Raw genomic sequence first — 7752 nt, 5'->3', positions numbered from 1 at the left:
CCTTCTCCCACCCCTCACCCTACTCAGTCCCCTTCTCCCACCCCTCACTGGCCCTGTTGACGCAGGACTTTTTCTTGGTCACTTTGCAAGCTGCGGACCTCCAGCCAGTGACACCCCACCTGGGCCTCGCTCAACCATGCTACCTGCTGCAGGAGACGGCCCGCCCACTCAGACTGCCTGGGCAGAGTTGGGCTTGTGCACTAGTTCCCAAGATCTTGTCCATCATCCAAGAAGAATGAGCCGATGGAAGACTGAGCAAGGCAGGGAGTTTCACTGAGTGAAGAAATGGCTTTTGGCGAAGAGGGGATGTGGCGGTGGTCCCCTTATCTGAAGGTGGGAAAGTCCCTGTGTGTGTGGGTCCAGGGCTTTTATGGACTCAGAATAGAGGAAGGGCGGGCAAACAGGAACAGAAGTTCTCACTCTGGTCCGAGGTTTTACCTAGGACTGTCTTCAGCTTGGAGGTGGGGTTTCACCCGGGACCCGCCCCTATCTGCCTAGATATTTGGCTGCCTCCAGTCAGTATCTGTCAGTTCTACTCTTAAACATGGCCAGCAGCTGCCCACTTCCTTTTGTATCTACTGATTTACTTCTGCTCCCCTGGTCTGAGCTGTGAGCCTCTCCTGCCTGGACTAACACATTCACTCTCAAATCCACTTCCCCATTGCTGCTCCTACCTTCCTCATGTCACTCTCCATGCTATGGCCAAACCGATTTCTTCAAAATTGCAGGTCTCATTACATAGTGCCCCCACTTAAAACCTGCCAGTGACCTCTCTTAGCTGCAGACCAACTCCACTCCCTGTGCTCAGGCCCTTGCCTCTCTCTTCCTCCAACATCCCAGGCTCCTTCTGTCTTCCTGGCTTTTGCATATGCTGTTCCCTATGTCTAGGAGGCCCTTCTTGCTTGTCTGTACCTAAGTCATTCCTGCTCACCCTTCAGAGCTCAAATCCAGTGTCACTTCCTGGAGGTTAGCGCCCGGGCTAGTGCTCACTCTCCTGCTACATATTCCCACACGGTACTCTGCTCAGAGCAGATCTCAAAGTCTGAATGCAACACTAATTGCAGGATGGCTTTTTGCATGCCTTCCCTGGTCCCCAGAATGAGGCCTTCAGTTTGTCTGCTGTCACTTCTGTGCCCTAGAGTATGTGTTACACACTGTGGGTCCCCAGGGAGTCTGCTGAAGGCCCCAGCCTCTCTCTGCTGCCAGCCTCTCCCCTACACTGCAAATCTGGTTGTTGCTCTTTCTTGCTTGAATATCTTGGGTGGCTTCAAATGATCCACAGCTCCTCTTGTCAATCTCTTCCGCTGGAAGGACGAGGGGCTAGGAGGGCAGGCAAAGCAGCTAATGTTGAGCACGAGGTTTTTCTGAAGTTTCACATTTCAGTTTTAAAGCCCTGTGAAGTCACCAGTCAGAGTGGCTATTATTAAAAAAGTTAAAAAAAAAATCATAGATGCCGGCAAGGCTGCAGGGAGAAGGGCACACTTATACACTGTTGGTGGGAATGTAAATGAGTTCAGCCACTGTGGAAAGCATTTTGGAGATTTCTCAAATAACTGAAAGCAGAGCCACCATTCCACCCGGCAGTCCTACGGGTAACTGCCCCCTAAAACTAGCACACCTGCACTCACATGTTCACTACAGCACTGTTTACAACAGTGAAGACATGGAATCAGCCCGGATGCCCATCAACAGTGGATTGGATAAAGAAAATGCAGGAAATATACACCATGGAATACTACATAGTTATAAAAAGGAATGAAATCATGTCTTCTGCAGCCAGGCAAATGCAGCTGGAGGTTAACTTCTAAGCAAATAACAATTAATGCAGAGACAGAAAACCAAATACTGGGGCCAGGTGTGGTGGCTCATGCCTGTAATGCCAGCACTGTGGGAGACCAAGGTAGGTGGATCACTTGAGGTCAGGAGTTCAAGAGCAGCCTGGCCAGCATGGTGGAACCCTGTGTCCACTAAAAATACAAAAAATTAGCCCAGTGTGGTGGCGGACGCCTGTAATCCCGGCTACCAGGGAGGCTGAGATATGAGAATCTCTTGAACCCAGGAGGCTGAGGTTGCAGTGAGTGGAGATTACGTCACTGCACTCCAGCCTGGGTGACAAAGCAAGACTCCATCTCAAACAAGAACAACAACAACAAAGACAAATACTGGATGTTCTCACTTACGAGTGGGAACTAAACGCTGGGTACACGTGGGCATACAGATGGCAACGACAGAGCCTGAGGACACAAGAGGAGGGAGGGAAGGAGGAAGGCGAAGATTGAAGCACTGTCTGTGGGGTACTGTGCTCTCTGCTTGGGTGACAAGATCACTCGTATACTAAACCTCAGCATCACGCGATATACCCAAGTAACAAATCTGCACGTGTATCCCCAAATCTGAAATAAAAGCTGGAAAAAATTATTGTGAAGTTTGCGTTCCAATCTATAATATCTACTTGCTAAAAAATAAAAATGATGCATCCCCACAAAACTCCGCAAGGAAAAGTGTGCTCCAAGCGTTTCCTCACGGCCGTGGCGGGCACCGGGACACTTCCAGGGACATAAGTGGTGGTTTGAGAAGTGCGGGTTTGATCATCTATAGCAGATGCTGCTGATGCCAATCAGCAAGCCCCGGGCCCCTGCTGGGTGTCCCCCAGCTGCAGTGGACAGTCATTCCTGCTGACCATTCCTACCACAAGCCCTGGCAATGATAGCTTGGTTTTGTTTTGTGTTTTTCAGTTCAGTAAGAGCTTGCCTGGCCAGTGTGCAGAGCTGCCTCCTCCAGAAATTCCGCGAGCTGGAAGCCCCCGGGGCAACCCTTAACCAATGGGGGAAAAGCACTGGTGTGTAAATCCCCCAGCTTCCCTGGGTGGGCTGCTGCTGAGCCCTATTCTACGTGGCACTTCCAAGGATCCCTGGTGGGCGTGACCTCAATTGCCCACACTGGATGCCACAACCTGCATGGGCTTTTCTCCCTTCCCTGTGTGTCTCTCTCTGCACTTCCTCCCTTGTGCATTCTAGGTTTGCCTTCCAAATAAATGATGTGAACCCAGGGCCTTGTCTCAGCTTCTGACCTTGGGAAAACCTAAACTAAGAAACTTGTCACCAGAAGCAGCCCTACGGAGCAGCCCCTGAAGATGAAATTCTGAACTGGGATCACTTGCTGGGCACCCCTTTGGCTGGTGGTGTGCAGGGTGGTGAGATCTTACTAAGCCTGTGGTGGCTTGAGATGAGGTCCAGGTATACAATGACACACTGGCTCATGCAGCAGCCCTGGCAACCAAAAGGCATGGAGGCAGTGGGGATGGTCGTGCCATGAAGTGGGCTGGTTTGCCTCATTGCAGTAGGTACCCCATGGAGAGAGAAGGATGGGATTAAGCTCACAACTGTCAACTCAGGGCTTACTTTGAGGCCACAGGTCTCTATAGCGGTATTTAAAATGACTCTCATCTGCTACTGACAGAGGACAGGCTGTACTGAAAATGAGGTCTGGAGTTGATCACGTGTGCAGTAGAGCTACCAGAGGTTGAATGCAGAGCCCCAGCTAACTCCCCATGCTAACAGCAGGGCTCTGATAGGGGTGGATGGGGCCCTGAGACTGGGGGTGATTCATCAGCTGGGTCCTTGGGAAGATATTGTTAGATGTGCCAGAGATTTACAGGGGGTAATTCCTGTGAACAAAATGGGGAACTAAGCAGAAGTAAGCAGAGGGAGCCCCAGGTCTTGATGCAGGTCTGACACCTACGAAAGGAGAGGGAGGAGGAAGGAGGGTCAGGCAGGAAGATCCTCAGAATGCAGGCCACTCAGAAAACTTGGTGAGTGGCGCAGGGGCTCCTGCCCAAGACTGCCCATAGAGGAACCCACCACAGGAGTCATCATCAGCTGGCTCTGCCTGGGAAGCACACGGTCTTGCTGTGCAGGCCCCCGTCACTGGAGGCTGTTTGCTCATTGCATTCCTCGGGGCTGGGTCTGTTATGAAGGGAGACCATTATCTGTATTTTGCAAAGGAGGTTAAGTAAAGGGCCTGAGGTCACTGAGCAAACTGTAGATCCAAGGCTTGCTTCTGGGTTAGCCGGCTCCGAGACACATGTGCTTAATCTCTGACCCACGTGGCCTTGGAGAGTGGGCCGGCAGTGGGCAAGACCAGCCTCTTGATAACAGTAGAAGTTAAAGTGCACTTGAAGTCTTGGCTGCAAGTGGGACAGTGTCAAAACCTGGAGATGCCAGCTTGACTCCAGACGGTGGTGAGAAGTGCAGGACACATCTGCAGTGGCAGCCTGAGGCCATCTATGTGGGGGGAATTGCAGAGCTCTATGAGCTCAAGCTGGTCTCCCTCAATTCCTTCTGCTCACATCAGTATCCATGATCATTTCCAAGAATCCAGGCCCCCAGTGTGGCTGCAGCCCCCACCCCATCTCCCTACCTTAAAGATGGCTCTGTTCCCAGGGCCAGGCTACCATGTTGTGCCTGCCTGTGTGTCTGGGGACAGAGTTGAGTTTTCACTTCTGCAGCCACATTCTGCACAGATGCCGCTTGGGCTGCCCCATCCATGCGGTAGGGCAGGGAGCCCCCACCCAGGTCCAGAGATGGTGACAGGTGAGTGGACAAGGAGATCAGAGGGACCGGGGGAAGCTCCGAGCATGGGGGGGCCTTACAAGCGTTCCTGATAGCCTTTCACTAGGGTTAGGTTGCATTTTCACCCTGGGGGCCTGTTTTAAAAATGAAGCAGCCCCTATGGATGCACACACACATGCACACCCTGCCGAGGAGGATAAATGCAAGACCAGCATATCCCAAACTGTCCTTTTCAGATCATCAACATCTGAATGGCAGAGGATGCACTTTTTTTTTTTTTTTTTTTTTTTTTGAGACTGAGTCTCGCTCTGTTGCCCAGGCTGGAGTGCAATGGCGTGATCTCAGCTCATTGCAAGCTCCACCTCCCGGGTTCAAGCGATTCTCCTGCCTCAGCCTCCTGAGTAGCTGGGACTACAGGTGCCCGCCACCATGCCCAGCTAATTTTTATATTTTTTTAGTAGAGACGATGTTTCACCGTGTTGGCCAGCTGGTCTTGAACTCCTGACCTTAAGTGATCCACGGGCCTTGGCCTCCCAAAGTGTTGGGATTACAGGTGTGAGCCACCACGCCTGGTCAGGATGCATGTTTAAATGCAGACTCCTGGACCCACATCAGACATACTGGATCTTCACTTCTGCACCCAGCAGACTAGGTCACACTCACACATTCCAAACTCTGACAACAGCTCCACAAGGAGGCTCCGGATGTCAGCACTGAGGGGTGTTAAGGGGTCATCTGGTTAAATGCCTGCGTTGCAGAGGTGAGGAAACCGAGTGTGAGATACACAGTCACCCCTCTGGGCTCAGGCTCTGTGACTGCTGCTCTGACTCACAAGCCAGAACCTTTTGAGTTATTAACAGTCTAATGTGCTGATCAGTTTGTCATATCATTTCCCCCTCGTAGTGACAGCCTAAGGGCAGAAACTGTCAATCGGCTCCCTCCCAGTGATCAGATGGACTGAAGTGGGCACAGGTGCCACTTCAGCAAATAAAGATACAGTACACCTAATTCAATTGAATTTCAGGTAAACAACGTAAAACTTTTCAGTATAAGTGTGTCCCCAGAACTGCATGGCACACACTTATGTTCCAACATTAGTCAGTGATCATCTGAAATTTCAAAGGAGCTGAGAAGCCTGTATTTTTATTTGTTAAATCTGGCAACTCTACTCCCAGGAGTCAGCACCCCTCTCAAGGCAATGAGAGCGATGCAGTGCGGTGGCCTCTACTGAGATGTGGTTTATGCACAGGGACTCTTCTGTGGATGCTGCAGGGGAAGGAGGAGGAGCAGCTGTCAACCCTGCAGGCTATAACCTCGACAGGTGGAGATGCGGAGGAAGATCATGTGTGCCTGGAGAGCACAGGGGTTAGCCATATGCCCCCAAGAGTGCTCTGCTGCCTCTCCTTGGAAGTTCTCTTAGTCAGCTTGGGCTCTATCACAGAACACCATAGATGGAGTTGCTTCAACAATAAACATTTATTTCTCACAGCTCTGGAGGCTGGGAAGTCCATGATGAAGGTACCAGCAGATGTGATGTCTCCTGAAGGTTCACAACCTGGTTTGCAGAAGCCCAGCCTCTCCTTGTATCCTCACATGACGCAAAGACAGAAGAATCCTCTATCTCTTCTTAGTTCTTTTTCTTTGAGACAGAGTCTCACTCTGTCATCCAGACTGGGATGTCAGGACTTCCCAGACTCAAGCAATTCTCCTGCCTCAGCCTCCCGAGTAGCTGGGACTACAGGGGTGTGCCAACACACCAGGCTAATTTTTGTATTTTTTGTAGAGATGGAGTTTTGCTATGATGCCCAAGCTGGTCTTGAACCTCTGAGCTCCAGTAATTTGCCCATCTCGGCCTCCCAAAGTGCTGGGATGACAGGCATGAGCCACCATGCCTGACCTCTTTCTCTTTTCATGAAGGCACTAATCCCACTCTGAGGGCCCCACCCTCCTGACCTCATGTAAGGCTAATCCCTTCCCAAAGGCCCCACCTCCCGATCCCATCACATGGGGTTAGGGTTTTTGGGGTTGGGGGGGACACAAACATTCAGTCCAGAGCAGAAGGCAAAAACAAATATCAAACACTACATAGAGGTTGAGGGAGGGTAGAGAAAATCCACTCCATATGACAGGGAGAGCGGGCCAGGAAGGACCCAGGCAGAGACGGGAATGCCTGGCTGGGCTGGAGAGGGAGTAGGGAGTGCCAGGTTTACAACCCCTGCCCTCCAAACTCCTACTCTCCCTAATCACTGCCTCCATAATCCCTGCCTCCCTAATGCCCTGCCTCCCTAACCCCGGGCCCCCTAACCACTGGCCTCCCCTAACTCTCAGCCTCCCTAACCCCCTGGCTTCCTTAACCCTAGGCCTCCCTAACCCCCTACCTCCCTAATCCCTGGCCTCCCTAACCCCTGGCCTCCCTAACCCTCGGCCTCCCTAACCCCCTGCCTCCCTAATCTTGGCCTCCCTAACCCCCGGCCTCCTTCTCAGGCAGTTTTCTCCTTGTACCTCCAGGGAGGGTGGTGAGAAGAAGGGGTGGGAGCGGGGAGCAGGAGAGGGAATTATCTGGACAGCAGATTCCAAATTTGACCTCCAAACGCACTCTCTTGTTCCTTGCTCTCCTCAGGAAGTGCTTCAGGTGCCAGGGCAGCCGGCCCTCCGAGAGCCTGCTCAGCTCTCAGGACAGATGCCTAGCTGCTCGCAGGCTGCAGCACCCTGGGGGCTGAGGTCATTGTTTTGCTGTATGACCTGGCAAATAATTCTCTGGGGACACTTCTACTATAGATGAATGTGCTATAGCCTTCCACTGTGACTAATTCCACATGTCTGCCTCAGATCGGAAGTGCATTCGTCACCGCAAAGCAGCTGTCTGCTTCATGAGCAGTGGCTCCACTGAGGGCCCATGCAAGTAGGCAGAGAATCCCATTTCTAAAGGTTCTGGCGGGTCCCTCCCCCATGTGAAAGCAGGATCCCTCCCCCACCAACAAACCTCACAAGCCAAGGGGGCAGGGGGAGCTCGCTTTTCTAGAAAGGTCACTCATCTGACCTTTCATGTACGGGGTCAGAAGGGAGCTGAACCTTGTTAGCCAGGATGGGCCCTTGGCCCAGCATCCTGCATGGGGCATGTGGGCAGCATGGCTGGCTCTGACTCGGGTGCCTACCAGGAGCCCCTGAGCCAGGACCTGGT

This window comes from Colobus angolensis, unplaced genomic scaffold (assembly GCF_000951035.1).
Source record: "Colobus angolensis palliatus isolate OR3802 unplaced genomic scaffold, Cang.pa_1.0 Scaffold137, whole genome shotgun sequence".
Lineage (NCBI taxonomy): Eukaryota > Metazoa > Chordata > Mammalia > Primates > Cercopithecidae > Colobus > Colobus angolensis.
This window is presented reverse-complemented; position numbering follows the sequence as displayed.